This window comes from Triturus cristatus, chromosome 1_1, assembly GCF_964204655.1.
Source record: "Triturus cristatus chromosome 1_1, aTriCri1.1, whole genome shotgun sequence".
Lineage (NCBI taxonomy): Eukaryota > Metazoa > Chordata > Amphibia > Caudata > Salamandridae > Triturus > Triturus cristatus.
Window position 1 is genome coordinate 1,212,430,821 of NC_140579.1, and position 19,305 is coordinate 1,212,450,125.

The following is a 19,305-nucleotide window of genomic DNA, read 5'->3' on the forward strand; positions in this document are numbered from 1 at the left end:
GCTTTAGAGCCAGAGAACCAGGTCAGCAGAGCCATTGAAGAGACAGAGAAGCAGGTCAGTAGAGTTTCTCTAGAGTCTAAGAACCAGGTCAGCAGAGCTGCTCTAGAGCATGAGGACCAGGTCAGCAGAGCTGCTGTAGAGCCAGAGAAAACAGGTCAGCAGAGCTGCTTTAGAGCCAGAGAAAAAGATCAGCAGGGCTGCTTTAGAGCCAGAGAACCAGGTCAGCAGAGCTGCTCTAGAGGCAGAGAACCAGGTCAGCAGAGCTGCTTTAGAGCCAGAGAACCAGGTCAGCAGAGCTGCTTTAGAGCCATAGAACAGGTCAGCAGAACTGCATTAGAGCCAGAGAACCAGGTCAGCAGAGCTGCTCTAGAGCCTGAGAGCCAGGTCAGCAGATGTGCTCTAGAGCCAGAGAACCAGGTCAGCCGAGCTGCTGTAGAGCCAGAGAAGCCAGGTCAACAGAGATGCTTTAGAGGGGGAGAACCAGGTCAGCAGAGCTGCTTTAGAGACAGAAAACCAGGTCAGCAGAGGTGCTCTAGAGCCTAAGAACCAGGTCAGCAGAGCTGCTCTAGACCCATAGAACCAGGTCAGCAGAGCTGTTGTAGAGCCAGAGAAACCAGGTCAGCAGAGCTGCTTTAGAGGATGAGAACCAGGTCAGCAGAGCTGCTCTAGAGCCAGAGAACCAGGTCAGCCGAGCTGCGGTAGAGCCAGAGAAACCAGGTCAGCAATTCTGTTTTAGAGGGAGAGAACGAGGTCAGCAGAGCTGCTTTAGAGCCAGAGAACTAGGTCAGCAGAGATGATTTAGAGCCAGAGATCCAGGTCAGCAGAGCTGCTGTAGAGGCAGAGAACCAGGTCAGCAGAGCTGCTTTAGAGCCAGAGAACCAGGTCAGCAGAGCTGCTTTATAGCCATAGAACAGGTCAGTAGTGCTGCTTTAGAGCCAGAGAAACAGGTCAGCAGAGCAATTGTAGAGACAGAGAACCAGGTCAGTAGAGTTTCTCTAGAGCCTAAAAAACAGGTCAGCAGAGCTGCTCTAGAACCAGAGAACCAGGTCAGCAGAGCTGCAATAGAACCAGAGAACGAGGTCAGCAGAGTTGCTCTAGAGCCTGAGAACCAGGTCAGTAGATGTGCTCTAGAGCCTGAGAACCAGGTCAGCCTAGCTGCTGTAGATCCAGAGAAAACAGGTCAACAGAGCTGCTTTAGAGGGAGAGAACCAGGTCAGCAGAGCTGCTTTAGAGCTAGAAAACCAGGTCAGCAGAGCTGCTCTAGAGCCGAAGAACCAGGTCAGCAGAGCTGCTTTAGAGCCAGAGAACCAGGTCAGCAGAGCTGCTTTAGAGCCATAGAATCAGGTCAGCAGAGGTGCTTTAGAGCCAGAGAACCAGGTCAGCAGAGCTGCTGTAGAGCCAGAGAATCCAGGTCAGCAGAGCTGCTTTAGAGGGAGAGAACCAGGTCAGCAGAGCTGCTCTAGAGCCTAAGAACCATGTCAGCAGAGCTACTCTAGAGCCAGAGAACCAGGTCAGCAGAGCTGCTTTAGAGCCATAGAAAAGGTCAGCAGCGCTGCTTAAGAGCCAGAGAACCAGGTCAGCAGTGCCATTGAAGAGACATAGAAGCAGGTCAGTAGAGTTTCTCTAGAGCCTAAACACCAGGTCAGCAGAGGTGTTCTAGAACCAGAGAACCAGGTCAGCAGAGCTGCATTAGAGCCAAAGAACCAGGTCAGCAGAGCTGCTCTGGAGCCTGAGAACCAGGTCAGCAGATGTGCTCTAGAGCCAGAGAACCAGGTCAACCGAGCTGCTGTAGAGCCAGAGGAACCAGGTCAACAGAGCTGCTTTAGAGGGGGAGAACCAGGTCAGCAGAGCTGCTTTAGAGCCAGAAAACCAGGTCAGCAGAGCTGCTCTAGAGCCTAAGAACCAGGTCAGCAGAGCTGCTCTAGACCCATAGAACCAGGTCAGCAGATGTGCTCTAGAGCCAGAGAACCAGGTCAGCCGAGCTGCTGTAGAGCCAGAGAAACCAGGTCAACAGAGATGCTTTAGAGCCAGAGAACCAGGTGAGCAGAGCTGCTCTAGAGGCAGAGAACCAGGTCAGCAGAGCTGCTTTAGAGCAAGAGAACCAGGTCAGCAGAGCTGCTTTATAGACATAGAACAGGTCAGCAGCGCTGCTTTAGAGCCAGAGAACCAGGTCAACCGAGCTGTGGTAGACCCAGAGAAACCAGGTCAGCAGTGCTGCTTAAGAGGGAGAGAACCAGATCAGCAGAGCTGCTTCAGAGCCAGAGAACTAGGTCAGCAGAGCTGCTTTAGAGCCAGAGAACCAGGTCAGCAGATCTGCTCTAGAGCCAGAGAATAAGGTCAGTCGAGCTGCTGTAGAGCCAGAGAAACCAGGTCAACAGAGCTGCTTTAGAGTCTGAGAACCAGGTCAGCAGATCTGCTCTAGAGCCAGAGAACCAGGTCAGCCGAGCTGCTTTAGAGCCAGAGAACCAGGTTAGCAGAGCTGCTTTAGAGGCTAAGAACCAGGTCAGCAGAGCTGCTCTACAGCCAGAGAACCAGGTCAGCAGAGCTGCAATAGAGCCAGAGAACCAGGTCAGCAGAGCTGCTCTAGAGCCTGAGAACCAGGTCAGCAGATGTGCTCTAGAGCCTGAGAACCAGGTCAGCTGAGCTGCTGTAGATCCAGAGAAACCAGTTCAACAGAGCTGCTTTAGAGGGAGAGAACCAGGTCAGCAGAGCTGCTTTAGAGCTAGAAAACCAGGTCAGCAGAGCTGCTCTGCTGCCTAAGAACCAGGTCAGCAGAGCTAGTCTAGAGCAAGAGAACCAGGTCAGCAGAGCTGCTGTAGAGCCAGAGAAACCAGGTGAGCAGAGCTGCTTTAGAGCCAGAAAACAAGATCAGCAGAGCTGCTTTAGAGCCAGAGAACCAGGTCAGCAGAGCTGCTCTAGAGGCAGAGAACCAGGTCAGTAGAGCTGCTTTAGAGCCAGAGAACCAGGTCAGCAGAGCCATTGAAGAGACAGAGAAGCAGGTCAGTAGAGTTTCTCTAGAGTCTAAGAACCAGGTCAGCAGAGCTGCTCTAGAGCATGAGGACCAGGTCAGCAGAGCTGCTGTAGAGCCAGAGAAAACAGGTCAGCAGAGCTGCTTTAGAGCCAGAGAAAAAGATCAGCAGGGCTGCTTTAGAGCCAGAGAACCAGGTCAGCAGAGCTGCTCTAGAGGCAGAGAACCAGGTCAGCAGAGCTGCTTTAGAGCCAGAGAACCAGGTCAGCAGAGCTGCTTTAGAGCCATAGAACAGGTCAGCAGAACTGCATTAGAGCCAGAGAACCAGGTCAGCAGAGCTGCTCTAGAGCCTGAGAGCCAGGTCAGCAGATGTGCTCTAGAGCCAGAGAACCAGGTCAGCCGAGCTGCTGTAGAGCCAGAGAAGCCAGGTCAACAGAGATGCTTTAGAGGGGGAGAACCAGGTCAGCAGAGCTGCTTTAGAGACAGAAAACCAGGTCAGCAGAGGTGCTCTAGAGCCTAAGAACCAGGTCAGCAGAGCTGCTCTAGACCCATAGAACCAGGTCAGCAGAGCTGTTGTAGAGCCAGAGAAACCAGGTCAGCAGAGCTGCTTTAGAGGATGAGAACCAGGTCAGCAGAGCTGCTCTAGAGCCAGAGAACCAGGTCAGCCGAGCTGCGGTAGAGCCAGAGAAACCAGGTCAGCAATTCTGTTTTAGAGGGAGAGAACGGGGTCAGCAGAGCTGGTTTAGAGCCAGAGAACTAGGTCAGCAGAGATGATTTAGAGCCAGAGATCCAGGTCAGCAGAGCTGCTGTAGAGGCAGAGAACCAGGTCAGCAGAGCTGCTTTAGAGCCAGAGAACCAGGTCAGCAGAGCTGCTTTATAGCCATAGAACAGGTCAGTAGTGCTGCTTTAGAGCCAGAGAAACAGGTCAGCAGAGCAATTGTAGAGCCAGAGAACCAGGTCAGTAGAGTTTCTCTAGAGCCTAAAAAACAGGTCAGCAGAGCTGCTCTAGAACCAGAGAACCAGGTCAGCAGAGCTGCAATAGAACCAGAGAACCAGGTCAGCAGAGTTGCTCTAGAGCCTGAGAACCAGGTCAGTAGATGTGCTCTAGAGCCTGAGAACCAGGTCAGCCTAGCTGCTGTAGATCCAGAGAAAACAGGTCAACAGAGCTGCTTTAGAGGGAGAGAACCAGGTCAGCAGAGCTGCTTTAGAGCTAGAAAACCAGGTCAGCAGAGCTGCTCTAGAGCCGAAGAACCAGGTCAGCAGAGCTGCTTTAGAGCCAGAGAACCAGGTCAGCAGAGCTGCTTTAGAGCCATAGAATCAGGTCAGCAGAGGTGCTTTAGAGCCAGAGAACCAGGTCAGCAGAGCTGCTGTAGAGCCAGAGAATCCAGGTCAGCAGAGCTGCTTTAGAGGGAGAGAACCAGGTCAGCAGAGCTGCTCTAGAGCCTAAGAACCATGTCAGCAGAGCTACTCTAGAGCCAGAGAACCAGGTCAGCAGAGCTGCTTTAGAGCCATAGAAAAGGTCAGCAGCGCTGCTTAAGAGCCAGAGAACCAGGTCAGCAGTGCCATTGAAGAGACATAGAAGCAGGTCAGTAGAGTTTCTCTAGAGCCTAAACACCAGGTCAGCAGAGGTGTTCTAGAACCAGAGAACCAGGTCAGCAGAGCTGCATTAGAGCCAAAGAACCAGGTCAGCAGAGCTGCTCTGGAGCCTGAGAACCAGGTCAGCAGATGTGCTCTAGAGCCAGAGAACCAGGTCAACCGAGCTGCTGTAGAGCCAGAGGAACCAGGTCAACAGAGCTGCTTTAGAGGGGGAGAGCCAGGTCAGCAGAGCTGCTTTAGAGCCAGAAAACCAGGTCAGCAGAGCTGCTCTAGAGCCTAAGAACCAGGTCAGCAGAGCTGCTCTAGACCCATAGAACCAGGTCAGCAGAGCAGCTGTAGAGCCAGAGAAACCAGGTCAGCAGAGCTGCTTTAGAGGGAGAGAACCAGGTCAGCAGAGCTGCTCTAGAGCCAGAACAACAGGTCAGCCGAGCTGCGGTAGAGCCAGAGAAACCAGGTCAGCAGTTCTGCTTTAGAGGGAGAGAACCAGGTCAGCATAGTTGCTTTAGAGCCAGAGAACTAGGTCAGCAGCGCTGCTTTAGAGCCAGAGAACCAGGTCAGCAGAGCAATTGTAGAGCCAGAGAAACAGGTCAGTAGAGTTGCTCTAGAACCAGAGAACCAGGTCAGCAGAGCTGCAATAGAGCCAGAGAACCAGGTCAGCAGAGCTGCTCTAGAGCCTGAGAACCAGGTCAGCAGATGTGCTCTAGAGCCTGAGAACCAGGTCAGCCGAGCTGCTGTGGATCCAGAGAAACAAGGTCAGCAGTGCTGCTTAAGAGGGAGAGAACCAGGTCAGCAGAGCTGCAATAGAGCCAGAGAACCAGGTCAGCAGAGCTGCTCTAGAGCCTGAGAACCAGGTCAGCAGATGTGCTCTAGAGCCTGAGAACCAGGTCAGCTGAACTGCTGTAGATCCAGAGAAACCAGGTCAACAGAGCTGCTTTAGAGGGAGAGAACCAGGTCAGCAGAGCTGCTCTAGAGCCTAAGAACCATGTCAGCAGAGCTACTCTAGAGCCAGAGAACCAGGTCAGCAGAGCTGCTTTAGAGCCATAGAAAAGGTCAGCGTTACAACAAACAAATGATCGACGGAATGCTGACAATGCAGGCATTCTCCCCCAGTCAAGAGATCTGGGTTAAATCCAGCCAGCCCGAACTGCCAAGCCATGTCTTCCCTGGACTGATTTGCATATGGCCATGTCTAAACTGGGGTGGTGTAGTGGGCAAAAGAACGATGGATTTAACCCAGATCTCTTGACTGGGGGAGAATGTATGCATTGTCAGCATTCCGTCCATCATTTGTTTGTTGTAACGCTTTTCGCCCTAAGTGGGATGGGTATTCCCAGACGTGGGACCCGTGCTCACTACGCCACTGGAGTCAAGCTATCCTAGCTGATGACGGCTGATAGCCAGAAACCGGTCCTAGGATGCTTGATTCCGGTCCAGGGAAGACATGGCTTGGCAGTTCGGGCTGGACTGTTCCCATGAGGCACAGGGTCAAGACTGATTTGCATATGGCCATGTCTAAACTGGGGTGGTGTAGTGGGCAAAAGAACGATGGATTTAACCCAGATCTCTTGACTGGGGGAGAATGTATGCATTGTCAGCATTCCGTCCATCATTTGTTTCTTGTAACGCTTTTCGCCCTAAGTGGGATGGGTATTCCCAGACGTGGGACCCGTGCTCACTACGCCACTGGAGTCAAGCTATCCTAGCTGATGACGGCTGATAGCTAGAAACCGGTTCTAGGATGCTTGATTCCGGTCAGAGCCATAGAAAAGGTCAGCAGCGCTGCTTAAGAGCCAGAGAACCAGGTCAGCAGTGCCATTGAAGAGACAGAGAAGCAGGTCAGTAGAGTTTCTCTAGAGCCTAAAAACCAGGTCAGCAGAGCTGCTCTAGAGCCTAAGAACCAAGTCAGCACAGCTCCCCTAGAACCAGAGAACCAGGTCAGCAAAGCTGCTGTAGAGCCAGAGAACAGGGCAGCAGAGCTGCTCTAGAACCTGAGAACCAGGTCAGCAGAGCTGCTATATAGCCAGAGAACCAGGTCAGCCGAGCTGCTGTAGAGCCAGAGAAACCAGGTCAGCAGTGCTGCTTTAGAGGTAGAGAACCAGGTCAACAGAGCTGCTCTAGAGCCTAAGAACCATGTCAGCACAGCTGCTCTAGAACCAGGTCAGCAGAGCTGCATTAGAGCCAGAGAACCAGGTCAGAAGAGCTGCTTTAGAGCCATAGAACCAGGTCAGCAGAGCTGCTTTAGAGGGAGAGAACCAGGTCAGCAGAGCTGCTTTAGAGCCAGAGAACAAGGTCAGCAGAGCAGCACTAGAGGCAGAGAACCAGGTCAGTAGAGCTGCTTTAGAGCCAGAGGACCAGGGCAGCAGAGCTCCCCTAGAACCAGAGAACTAGGTCAGCAGAGCTGATTTAGAGCCATAGAACCAGGTCAGCAGAGCTGCTCTAGAACCTGAGAACCAGGTCAGCAGAGCTGCTCTAGAGCCAGAGCACAAGATCAGCCGAGCTGTGGTAGAGCCAGAGAAACCAGGTCAGCAGTGCTGCTTTAGAGGGAGAGAACCAGGTCAGCAGAGCTGCTTTAGAGCCAGAGAACAAGGTCAGCAGAGCTGCTTTAGAGCCACAGAACCAGGTCAGCAGAGCTGCTCTAGAGTCAGAGAACCAGGTCAGCAGAGCTGCTTTAGAGCCAGAGCACCAGGTTAGCAGAACTGCTTTAGAGCCATAGAGCAGGTCCGCAGCGCTGCTTTAGATCCATAGAACAAGGTCAGCAGAGCCATTAAAGAGACAGAGAACCAGGTCAGTAGAGTTTCTCTAGAGCCTAAAAACCAGGTCAGCAGAGCTGCTCTAGAACAAGAGAACCAGGTCAGCAGAGCTGCATTAGAGCCAGAGAACCAGGTCAGCAGAGCTGCTCTAGAGCCTGAGAACAAGGGGTGGGCGGAATTTGCGAAATCCACTTTCGCAAACTATCGCGAAAATGTTAAAAATTATCGCAAACACGCGGAAATATCGCGAAGATGTGGAAGTTTTTTTCCCGCATGTTCGCGAGATTTTCTGCATGGTTGCGGCTCGCCAACTTACCCATGTGGTTGCTCGTGGGCGCGGCCATCTTGTTTTCAGTTGTCTCGCGGTGCATGATCGTGAGAAGAAAGACGTGATCGCGCAACGCATGACGTCACTGCGGGCGCGAACTGTCGCGAGACAGCGCAAATGGCTAAAAACAATACAACATCTCATGGAGAACGTGACCGGATCAAGTAAACTTGTCGGCGAACGCAGGGATTCAAGTAAGGCGATCGCGCGCGCGCGAGAATCTATTATTTTACAGCGCAAGCAGGAACCAAATTATCGCTAAGCTGCGGAATGCGGAAATTTTGACATTTACGCGCTTTCCGCGGAACGCGAAAATGTCAAATTATCGCAATTTCCGCAAACGGAACGAAATTTTCGCCCAGGCCTACTGAGAACCAGGTCAGCAGATGTGCTCTAGAGCCAGAGAACCAGGTCAGCCGAGCTGCTGTAGAGCCAGAGAAACCAGGTCAACAGAGATGCTTTAGAGCCAGAGAACCAGGTGAGCAGAGCTGCTCTAGAGGCAGAGAACCAGGTCAGCAGAGCTGCTTTAGAGCAAGAGAACCAGGTCAGCAGAGCTGCTTTATAGACATAGAACAGGTCAGCAGCGCTGCTTTAGAGCCAGAGAACCAGGTCAACCGAGCTGTGGTAGACCCAGAGAAACCAGGTCAGCAGTGCTGCTTAAGAGGGAGAGAACCAGATCAGCAGAGCTGCTTCAGAGCCAGAGAACTAGGTCAGCAGAGCTGCTTTAGAGCCAGAGAACCAGGTCAGCAGATCTGCTCTAGAGCCAGAGAATAAGGTCAGTCGAGCTGCTGTAGAGCCAGAGAAACCAGGTCAACAGAGCTGCTTTAGAGTCTGAGAACCAGGTCAGCAGATCTGCTCTAGAGCCAGAGAACCAGGTCAGCCGAGCTGCTTTAGAGCCAGAGAACCAGGTTAGCAGAGCTGCTCTAGAGGCTAAGAACCAGGTCAGCAGAGCTGCTCTACAGCCAGAGAACCAGGTCAGCAGAGCTGCAATAGAGCCAGAGAACCAGGTCAGCAGAGCTGCTCTAGAGCCTGAGAACCAGGTCAGCAGATGTGCTCTAGAGCCTGAGAACCAGGTCAGCTGAGCTGCTGTAGATCCAGAGAAACCAGTTCAACAGAGCTGCTTTAGAGGGAGAGAACCAGGTCAGCAGAGCTGCTTTAGAGCTAGAAAACCAGGTCAGCAGAGCTGCTCTGCTGCCTAAGAACCAGGTCAGCAGAGCTAGTCTAGAGCAAGAGAACCAGGTCAGCAGAGCTGCTGTAGAGCCAGAGAAACCAGGTGAGCAGAGCTGCTTTAGAGCCAGAAAACAAGATCAGCAGAGCTGCTTTAGAGCCAGAGAACCAGGTCAGCAGAGCTGCTCTAGAGGCAGAGAACCAGGTCAGTAGAGCTGCTTTAGAGCCAGAGAACCAGGTCAGCAGAGCCATTGAAGAGACAGAGAAGCAGGTCAGTAGAGTTTCTCTAGAGTCTAAGAACCAGGTCAGCAGAGCTGCTCTAGAGCATGAGGACCAGGTCAGCAGAGCTGCTGTAGAGCCAGAGAAAACAGGTCAGCAGAGCTGCTTTAGAGCCAGAGAAAAAGATCAGCAGGGCTGCTTTAGAGCCAGAGAACCAGGTCAGCAGAGCTGCTCTAGAGGCAGAGAACCAGGTCAGCAGAGCTGCTTTAGAGCCAGAGAACCAGGTCAGCAGAGCTGCTTTAGAGCCATAGAACAGGTCAGCAGAACTGCATTAGAGCCAGAGAACCAGGTCAGCAGAGCTGCTCTAGAGCCTGAGAGCCAGGTCAGCAGATGTGCTCTAGAGCCAGAGAACCAGGTCAGCCGAGCTGCTGTAGAGCCAGAGAAGCCAGGTCAACAGAGATGCTTTAGAGGGGGAGAACCAGGTCAGCAGAGCTGCTTTAGAGACAGAAAACCAGGTCAGCAGAGGTGCTCTAGAGCCTAAGAACCAGGTCAGCAGAGCTGCTCTAGACCCATAGAACCAGGTCAGCAGAGCTGTTGTAGAGCCAGAGAAACCAGGTCAGCAGAGCTGCTTTAGAGGATGAGAACCAGGTCAGCAGAGCTGCTCTAGAGCCAGAGAACCAGGTCAGCCGAGCTGCGGTAGAGCCAGAGAAACCAGGTCAGCAATTCTGTTTTAGAGGGAGAGAACGAGGTCAGCAGAGCTGCTTTAGAGCCAGAGAACTAGGTCAGCAGAGATGATTTAGAGCCAGAGATCCAGATCTGCAGAGCTGCTGTAGAGGCAGAGAACCTGGTCAGCAGAGCTGCTTTAGAGACAGAGAACCAGGTCAGCAGAGCTGCTTTATAGCCATAGAACAGGTCAGTAGTGCTGCTTTAGAGCCAGAGAAACAGGTCAGCAGAGCAATTGTAGAGACAGAGAACCAGGTCAGTAGAGTTTCTCTAGAGCCTAAAAAACAGGTCAGCAGAGCTGCTCTAGAACCAGAGAACCAGGTCAGCAGAGCTGCAATAGAACCAGAGAACCAGGTCAGCAGAGTTGCTCTAGAGCCTGAGAACCAGGTCAGTAGATGTGCTCTAGAGCCTGAGAACCAGGTCAGCCTAGCTGCTGTAGATCCAGAGAAAACAGGTCAACAGAGCTGCTTTAGAGGGAGAGAACCAGGTCAGCAGAGCTGCTTTAGAGCTAGAAAACCAGGTCAGCAGAGCTGCTCTAGAGCCGAAGAACCAGGTCAGCAGAGCTGCTTTAGAGCCAGAGAACCAGGTCAGCAGAGCTGCTTTAGAGCCATAGAATCAGGTCAGCAGAGGTGCTTTAGAGCCAGAGAACCAGGTCAGCAGAGCTGCTGTAGAGCCAGAGAATCCAGGTCAGCAGAGCTGCTTTAGAGGGAGAGAACCAGGTCAGCAGAGCTGCTCTAGAGCCTAAGAACCATGTCAGCAGAGCTACTCTAGAGCCAGAGAACCAGGTCAGCAGAGCTGCTTTAGAGCCATAGAAAAGGTCAGCAGCGCTGCTTAAGAGCCAGAGAACCAGGTCAGCAGTGCCATTGAAGAGACATAGAAGCAGGTCAGTAGAGTTTCTCTAGAGCCTAAACACCAGGTCAGCAGAGGTGTTCTAGAACCAGAGAACCAGGTCAGCAGAGCTGCATTAGAGCCAAAGAACCAGGTCAGCAGAGCTGCTCTGGAGCCTGAGAACCAGGTCAGCAGATGTGCTCTAGAGCCAGAGAACCAGGTCAACCGAGCTGCTGTAGAGCCAGAGGAACCAGGTCAACAGAGCTGCTTTAGAGGGGGAGAACCAGGTCAGCAGAGCTGCTTTAGAGCCAGAAAACCAGGTCAGCAGAGCTGCTCTAGAGCCTAAGAACCAGGTCAGCAGAGCTGCTCTAGACCCATAGAACCAGGTCAGCAGATGTGCTCTAGAGCCAGAGAACCAGGTCAGCCGAGCTGCTGTAGAGCCAGAGAAACCAGGTCAACAGAGATGCTTTAGAGCCAGAGAACCAGGTGAGCAGAGCTGCTCTAGAGGCAGAGAACCAGGTCAGCAGAGCTGCTTTAGAGCAAGAGAACCAGGTCAGCAGAGCTGCTTTATAGACATAGAACAGGTCAGCAGCGCTGCTTTAGAGCCAGAGAACCAGGTCAACCGAGCTGTGGTAGACCCAGAGAAACCAGGTCAGCAGTGCTGCTTAAGAGGGAGAGAACCAGATCAGCAGAGCTGCTTCAGAGCCAGAGAACTAGGTCAGCAGAGCTGCTTTAGAGCCAGAGAACCAGGTCAGCAGATCTGCTGTAGAGCCAGAGAATAAGGTCAGTCGAGCTGCTGTAGAGCCAGAGAAACCAGGTCAACAGAGCTGCTTTAGAGTCTGAGAACCAGGTCAGCAGATCTGCTCTAGAGCCAGAGAACCAGGTCAGCCGAGCTGCTTTAGAGCCAGAGAACCAGGTTAGCAGAGCTGCTCTAGAGGCTAAGAACCAGGTCAGCAGAGCTGCTCTACAGCCAGAGAACCAGGTCAGCAGAGCTGCAATAGAGCCAGAGAACCAGGTCAGCAGAGCTGCTCTAGAGCCTGAGAACCAGGTCAGCAGATGTGCTCTAGAGCCTGAGAACCAGGTCAGCTGAGCTGCTGTAGATCCAGAGAAACCAGTTCAACAGAGCTGCTTTAGAGGGAGAGAACCAGGTCAGCAGAGCTGCTTTAGAGCTAGAAAACCAGGTCAGCAGAGCTGCTCTGGTGCCTAAGAACCAGGTCAGCAGAGCTAGTCTAGAGCAAGAGAACCAGGTCAGCAGAGCTGCTGTAGAGCCAGAGAAACCAGGTGAGCAGAGCTGCTTTAGAGCCAGAAAACAAGATCAGCAGAGCTGCTTTAGAGCCAGAGAACCAGGTCAGCAGAGCTGCTCTAGAGGCAGAGAACCAGGTCAGTAGAGCTGCTTTAGAGCCAGAGAACCAGGTCAGCAGAGCCATTGAAGAGACAGAGAAGCAGGTCAGTAGAGTTTCTCTAGAGTCTAAGAACCAGGTCAGCAGAGCTGCTCTAGAGCATGAGGACCAGGTCAGCAGAGCTGCTGTAGAGCCAGAGAAAACAGGTCAGCAGAGCTGCTTTAGAGCCAGAGAAAAAGATCAGCAGGGCTGCTTTAGAGCCAGAGAACCAGGTCAGCAGAGCTGCTCTAGAGGCAGAGAACCAGGTCAGCAGAGCTGCTTTAGAGCCAGAGAACCAGGTCAGCAGAGCTGCTTTAGAGCCATAGAACAGGTCAGCAGAACTGCATTAGAGCCAGAGAACCAGGTCAGCAGAGCTGCTCTAGAGCCTGAGAGCCAGGTCAGCAGATGTGCTCTAGAGCCAGAGAACCAGGTCAGCCGAGCTGCTGTAGAGCCAGAGAAGCCAGGTCAACAGAGATGCTTTAGAGGGGGAGAACCAGGTCAGCAGAGCTGCTTTAGAGACAGAAAACCAGGTCAGCAGAGGTGCTCTAGAGCCTAAGAACCAGGTCAGCAGAGCTGCTCTAGACCCATAGAACCAGGTCAGCAGAGCTGTTGTAGAGCCAGAGAAACCAGGTCAGCAGAGCTGCTTTAGAGGATGAGAACCAGGTCAGCAGAGCTGCTCTAGAGCCAGAGAACCAGGTCAGCCGAGCTGCGGTAGAGCCAGAGAAACCAGGTCAGCAATTCTGTTTTAGAGGGAGAGAACGGGGTCAGCAGAGCTGCTTTAGAGCCAGAGAACTAGGTCAGCAGAGATGATTTAGAGCCAGAGATCCAGGTCAGCAGAGCTGCTGTAGAGGCAGAGAACCAGGTCAGCAGAGCTGCTTTAGAGCCAGAGAACCAGGTCAGCAGAGCTGCTTTATAGCCATAGAACAGGTCAGTAGTGCTGCTTTAGAGCCAGAGAAACAGGTCAGCAGAGCAATTGTAGAGCCAGAGAACCAGGTCAGTAGAGTTTCTCTAGAGCCTAAAAAACAGGTCAGCAGAGCTGCTCTAGGACCAGAGAACCAGGTCAGCAGAGCTGCAATAGAACCAGAGAACCAGGTCAGCAGAGTTGCTCTAGAGCCTGAGAACCAGGTCAGTAGATGTGCTCTAGAGCCTGAGAACCAGGTCAGCCTAGCTGCTGTAGATCCAGAGAAAACAGGTCAACAGAGCTGCTTTAGAGGGAGAGAACCAGGTCAGCAGAGCTGCTTTAGAGCTAGAAAACCAGGTCAGCAGAGCTGCTCTAGAGCCGAAGAACCAGGTCAGCAGAGCTGCTTTAGAGCCAGAGAACCAGGTCAGCAGAGCTGCTTTAGAGCCATAGAATCAGGTCAGCAGAGGTGCTTTAGAGCCAGAGAACCAGGTCAGCAGAGCTGCTGTAGAGCCAGAGAATCCAGGTCAGCAGAGCTGTTTTAGAGGGAGAGAACCAGGTCAGCAGAGCTGCTCTAGAGCCTAAGAACCATGTCAGCAGAGCTACTCTAGAGCCAGAGAACCAGGTCAGCAGAGCTGCTTTAGAGCCATAGAAAAGGTCAGCAGCGCTGCTTAAGAGCCAGAGAACCAGGTCAGCAGTGCCATTGAAGAGACATAGAAGCAGGTCAGTAGAGTTTCTCTAGAGCCTAAACACCAGGTCAGCAGAGGTGTTCTAGAACCAGAGAACCAGGTCAGCAGAGCTGCATTAGAGCCAAAGAACCAGGTCAGCAGAGCTGCTCTGGAGCCTGAGAACCAGGTCAGCAGATGTGCTCTAGAGCCAGAGAACCAGGTCAACCGAGCTGCTGTAGAGCCAGAGGAACCAGGTCAACAGAGCTGCTTTAGAGGGGGAGAACCAGGTCAGCAGAGCTGCTTTAGAGCCAGAAAACCAGGTCAGCAGAGCTGCTCTAGAGCCTAAGAACCAGGTCAGCAGAGCTGCTCTAGACCCATAGAACCAGGTCAGCAGAGCAGCTGTAGAGCCAGAGAAACCAGGTCAGCAGAGCTGCTTTAGAGGGAGAGAACCAGGTCAGCAGAGCTGCTCTAGAGCCAGAACAACAGGTCAGCCGAGCTGCGGTAGAGCCAGAGAAACCAGGTCAGCAGTTCTGCTTTAGAGGGAGAGAACCAGGTCAGCATAGTTGCTTTAGAGCCAGAGAACTAGGTCAGCAGCGCTGCTTTAGAGCCAGAGAACCAGGTCAGCAGAGCAATTGTAGAGCCAGAGAAACAGGTCAGTAGAGTTGCTCTAGAACCAGAGAACCAGGTCAGCAGAGCTGCAATAGAGCCAGAGAACCAGGTCAGCAGAGCTGCTCTAGAGCCTGAGAACCAGGTCAGCAGATGTGCTCTAGAGCCTGAGAACCAGGTCAGCCGAGCTGCTGTGGATCCAGAGAAACAAGGTCAGCAGTGCTGCTTAAGAGGGAGAGAACCAGGTCAGCAGAGCTGCAATAGAGCCAGAGAACCAGGTCAGCAGAGCTGCTCTAGAGCCTGAGAACCAGGTCAGCAGATGTGCTCTAGAGCCTGAGAACCAGGTCAGCTGAACTGCTGTAGATCCAGAGAAACCAGGTCAACAGAGCTGCTTTAGAGGGAGAGAACCAGGTCAGCAGAGCTGCTCTAGAGCCTAAGAACCATGTCAGCAGAGCTACTCTAGAGCCAGAGAACCAGGTCAGCAGAGCTGCTTTAGAGCCATAGAAAAGGTCAGCGTTACAACAAACAAATGATCGACGGAATGCTGACAATGCAGGCATTCTCCCCCAGTCAAGAGATCTGGGTTAAATCCAGCCAGCCCGAACTGCCAAGCCATGTCTTCCCTGGACTGATTTGCATATGGCCATGTCTAAACTGGGGTGGTGTAGTGGGCAAAAGAACGATGGATTTAACCCAGATCTCTTGACTGGGGGAGAATGTATGCATTGTCAGCATTCCGTCCATCATTTGTTTGTTGTAACGCTTTTCGCCCTAAGTGGGATGGGTATTCCCAGACGTGGGACCCGTGCTCACTACGCCACTGGAGTCAAGCTATCCTAGCTGATGACGGCTGATAGCCAGAAACCGGTCCTAGGATGCTTGATTCCGGTCCAGGGAAGACATGGCTTGGCAGTTCGGGCTGGACTGTTCCCATGAGGCACAGGGTCAAGACTGATTTGCATATGGCCATGTCTAAACTGGGGTGGTGTAGTGGGCAAAAGAACGATGGATTTAACCCAGATCTCTTGACTGGGGGAGAATGTATGCATTGTCAGCATTCCGTCCATCATTTGTTTCTTGTAACGCTTTTCGCCCTAAGTGGGATGGGTATTCCCAGACGTGGGACCCGTGCTCACTACGCCACTGGAGTCAAGCTATCCTAGCTGATGACGGCTGATAGCTAGAAACCGGTTCTAGGATGCTTGATTCCGGTCAGAGCCATAGAAAAGGTCAGCAGCGCTGCTTAAGAGCCAGAGAACCAGGTCAGCCGAGCTGCTGTAGAGCCAGAGAAACCAGGTGAACAGAGCTGCTTTAGAGGGAGAGAACCAGGTCAGCAGAGCTGCTTTAGAGCCATAGAACCAGGTCAGCAGAGTTGCTTTAGAGCCGGAGAACCAGGTCAGCAGAGCTGCTGTAGAGCCAGAGAAACCAGGTCAGCAGAGCTGCTTTAGAGGGAGAAAACCAGGTTAGCAGAGCTGCTCTAGAGCCTAAGAAACAGGTCAGCACAGCTGCTACAGAGCCAAAGAACCAGGTCAGCAGAGCTGCTCTAGTACCAGAGAACCAGGTCAGCAGAGCTGCTCTAGAACCTGAGAACCAGGTCAGCAGTGCTGCTCTAGAGCCAGAGAACCAGGTCAGCCGAGCTGCCGTAGAGCCAGAGAAACCAGGTCAGCAGTGCTGCTTTAGAGGGAGAGAACCAGGTCAGCAGAGCTGCTTTAGAGCCAGAGAACTAGGTCAGCAGAGCTGCTTTAGAGCCATAGAACCAGGTCAGCAGAGCTGCTGTAGAGCCAGAGAAACCAGGTCAGCAGACCTGCTTTAGAGGGAGAGAACCAGGTCAGCAGACCTGCTCTAGAGCCTAAGAACCAGGTCAGCACAGCTGCTATAGATCCAGAGAACCAGGTCAGCAGAGCTGCTTTAGAGCCTAAGAACCAGGTCAGCACAGCTGCTCTAGAGCCTGAGAACCAGGTCAGCAGAGCTGCTCTAGAGCCAGAGAACCTGGTCACCAGAGCTGCTTTAGAGCCAGAGAACCAGGGCAGCAGAGCTCCCCTAGAACCAGAGAACTAGGTCAGCAGAGCTGCTTTAGAGCCATAGAACCAGGTCAGCAGAGCTGCTGTAGAGCCAGAGAACCAGGTCAGCAGAGCTGCTCTAGAACCTGAGAACCAGGTCAGCAGAGCTGCTCTAGAGCAAGAGAACTAGGTCAGCAGAGCTGTGGTAGAGCCAGAGAAACCATGTCAGCAGTGCTGCTTTAGAGGGAGAGAACCAGGTCAGCAGAGCTGCTTTAGAGCCAGAGAACTAGGTCAGCAGAGCTGCTTTAGAGCCAGAGAGCCAGGTCAGCAGAGCTGCTCTAGAGCCAGTGAACCAGGTCAGCCGAGCTGCTGTAGAGCCGGAGAAACCAGGTAAACAGAGCTGCTTTAGAGGGAGAAAACCAGGTCAGCAGAGCTGCTTTAGAGCCAGAGAACCAGGTCAGCAGAGCTCCTCTAGAGCCTGAGAACCAGGTCATCAGAGCTGCTGTAGAGCCAGATAACCAGGTCAGCAGAGCTGCTTTAGAGCCAGAAAACCAGTTCAGCAGAGCTGCTTTAGAGCCAGAGAACCAGGTCAGCAGAGCTGCTCTAGAGCCAAAGAACCAGGTCAGCGGAGCTTCTCTAGAGCAAGAGAACCAGGTCAGCCAAGCTGCTGTAGAGCCTTAGAACCAGGTCAGCAGAGCTGCTCTAGAGCCAGAGAACCAGTTACGCTGAACTGCTGTAGTGCCAGAGAAACCAGGTCAGCAGAGCTGCTTTAGAGGGAGAGAACCACATCAGCAGAGCCGCTTTAGAGGGAGAGAACCAGGTCAGCAGAGCTGCTCTAGAGCCTAAGAACCAGGTCAGCACAGCTGCTCTAGAACCAGAGAACCAGGTCAGCAGAGCTGCTTTAGAGCCAGAGAACCAGGTCAGCAGAGCTGCTTTAGAGCCATAGAACCAGGTCAGCAGAGCTGCTTTAGAGTCAGAGAACCAGGTCAGCAGAGCTGCTGTAGAGCCAGAGAAACCAGGTCAGCAGAGCTGCTTTAGAGGGAGAGAACCAGGTTGGCAGAGCTGCTCTAGAGCCTAAGAACCTGGTCAGCACAGCTGCTATAGAGCCAGAGAACCAGGTCAGCAGAGCTGCTTTAGAGCCTAGGAACCAGGTCAGCTGAGTTGCTCTAGAGGCAGAGAACCAGGTCAGCAGAGCTGCTTTAGAGCCAGAGAACCAGGGCAGCAGAGCTCCCCTAGAACCAGAGAACCAGGTCAGCAGAACTGATTTAGAGCCATAGAACCAGGTCAGCAGAGCTGCTTCAGAGCCAGAGAACCAGGTCAGCAGAGCTGCTCTAGAACCTGAGAACCAGGTCAGCAGAGCTGCTCTAGAGCAAGAGAACCAGGTCAGCCGAGCTGTGGTAGAGCCAGAGAAACCAGGTCAGCAGTGCTGCTTTAGTGGGAGAGAACCAGGTCAGCAGAGCTGCTTTAGAACCAGAGAACTAGGTCAGCAGAGCTGCTTTAGAGCCAGAGAACCAGGTCAGCAGAGCTGCTCTAGAGCCAGTGAACCAAGTCAGCCGAGCTGCTGTAGAGCCAGAGAAACCAGGTAAACAGAGCTGCTTTAGAGGGAGAGAACCAGGTCAGCCGAGCTGCTTTAGAGCCAGAGAACCAGGTCAGCAGAGCTCCTCTAGAGCCTGAGAACCAGGTCATCAGAGCTGCTGTAGAGCCAGAGAACCAGGTCAGCAGAGCTGCTGTAGAGCCAGCGAAAAGCAGGTCAGCCAGCTGCTCTAGAGCCTGAGAACCAGGTCAGCAGAGCTACTCTAGAGACAGAGAACCAGGTCAGCAGAGCTGCTTTAGAGCCAGAGAATCAGGGCAGTGGAGCTCCCCTAGAACCAGAGAACCAGGTCAGCAGAGCTGCTGTAGAGCCAGAGAAACTAGGTCAGCAGACACGCTTTGGAGGGAGAGAACCAGGTCAGCAGAGCTGCTCTAGAGCCTAAGAACCAGGTCAGCACAGCTGCTCTAGAACCAGAGAACCAGGTCAGCAGAGCTGCTTTAGAGCCAGACAACCAGGTCATCAGAGCTGCTTTAGAGCCATAGAACCAGGTCAGCAGAGCTGCTTTAGAGCTGCAGAACCGGGTCAGCAGAGCTGCTGTAGAGCCAGAGAAACCAGGTCAGCAGAGCTGCTTTAGAGGGAGAAAACCAGGTTAGCAGAGCTGCTCTAGAGCCTAGGAAACAGGTCAGCACAGCTGTTACAGAGCCAAAGAACCAGGTCAGCAGAGCTGCTCTAGTACCAGATAACCAGGTGAGCAGAGTTGCTTTAGAGCCAGAAAACTATGTCAGAAGAGCTGTTTTAGAGCCAGAGTACCGGGTCAGCGGAGCTGCTCTAGACCCTGAAAACCAGGTCAGCAAAGCTGCTCTAGAGACAGAGAATCAGGTGAGCAGAGCTGCTTTAGAGCCAGAGAACCAGGACAGCAGAGCTCCCCTAGAACCAGAGAACCAGGTCAGCAGAGCTGCTGTAGAGCCAGAGAACAGGGCAGCAGAGCTGCTCTAGAACCTGAGAACCAGGTCAGCAGAGCTGCTATATAGCCAGAGAACCAGGTCAGCTGAGCTGCGGTAGAGCCAGAGAAACCAGGTCAGCAGTGCTGCTTTAGAGGTAGAGAACCAGGTCAGCAGAGCTGCTTTAGAGCCAGAGAACTAGGTCAGCAGAGCTGCTTTAGAGCCATAGAACCAGGTCAGCAGAGCTGCTCTAGAGGCAGAGAACCAGGTCAGCAGAGCTGCTTTAGAGCCGGAGAACCAGGTCAGCAGAGCTGCTGTAGAGCCATAGAAGAGGTCAGCAGCGCTGCTTTAGAGCCAGAGAACCAAGTCGGCAGAGCCATTGTAGAGCCAGAGAACCAGGTCAGTAGAGTTTCTCTAGAGCTTAAAAACCATGTCAGCAGAGCTGCATTAGAGCCAGAGAACCAGGTCAGCAGAGCTGCTCTAGAGCCTGAGAACCAGGTCAGCAGATATGCTCAAGAGCCAGAGAACCAGGTCAGCCGAGCTGCTGTAGAGCCAGAGAAACCAGGTCAACAGAGCTGCTTTAGAGGGAGAGAACCAGGTCAGCAGAGCTGCTTTAGAGCCATAGAACCAGGTCAGCAGAGTTGCTTTAGAGCCGGAGAACCAGGTCAGCAGAGCTGCTGTAGAGCCAGAGAAACCAGGTCAG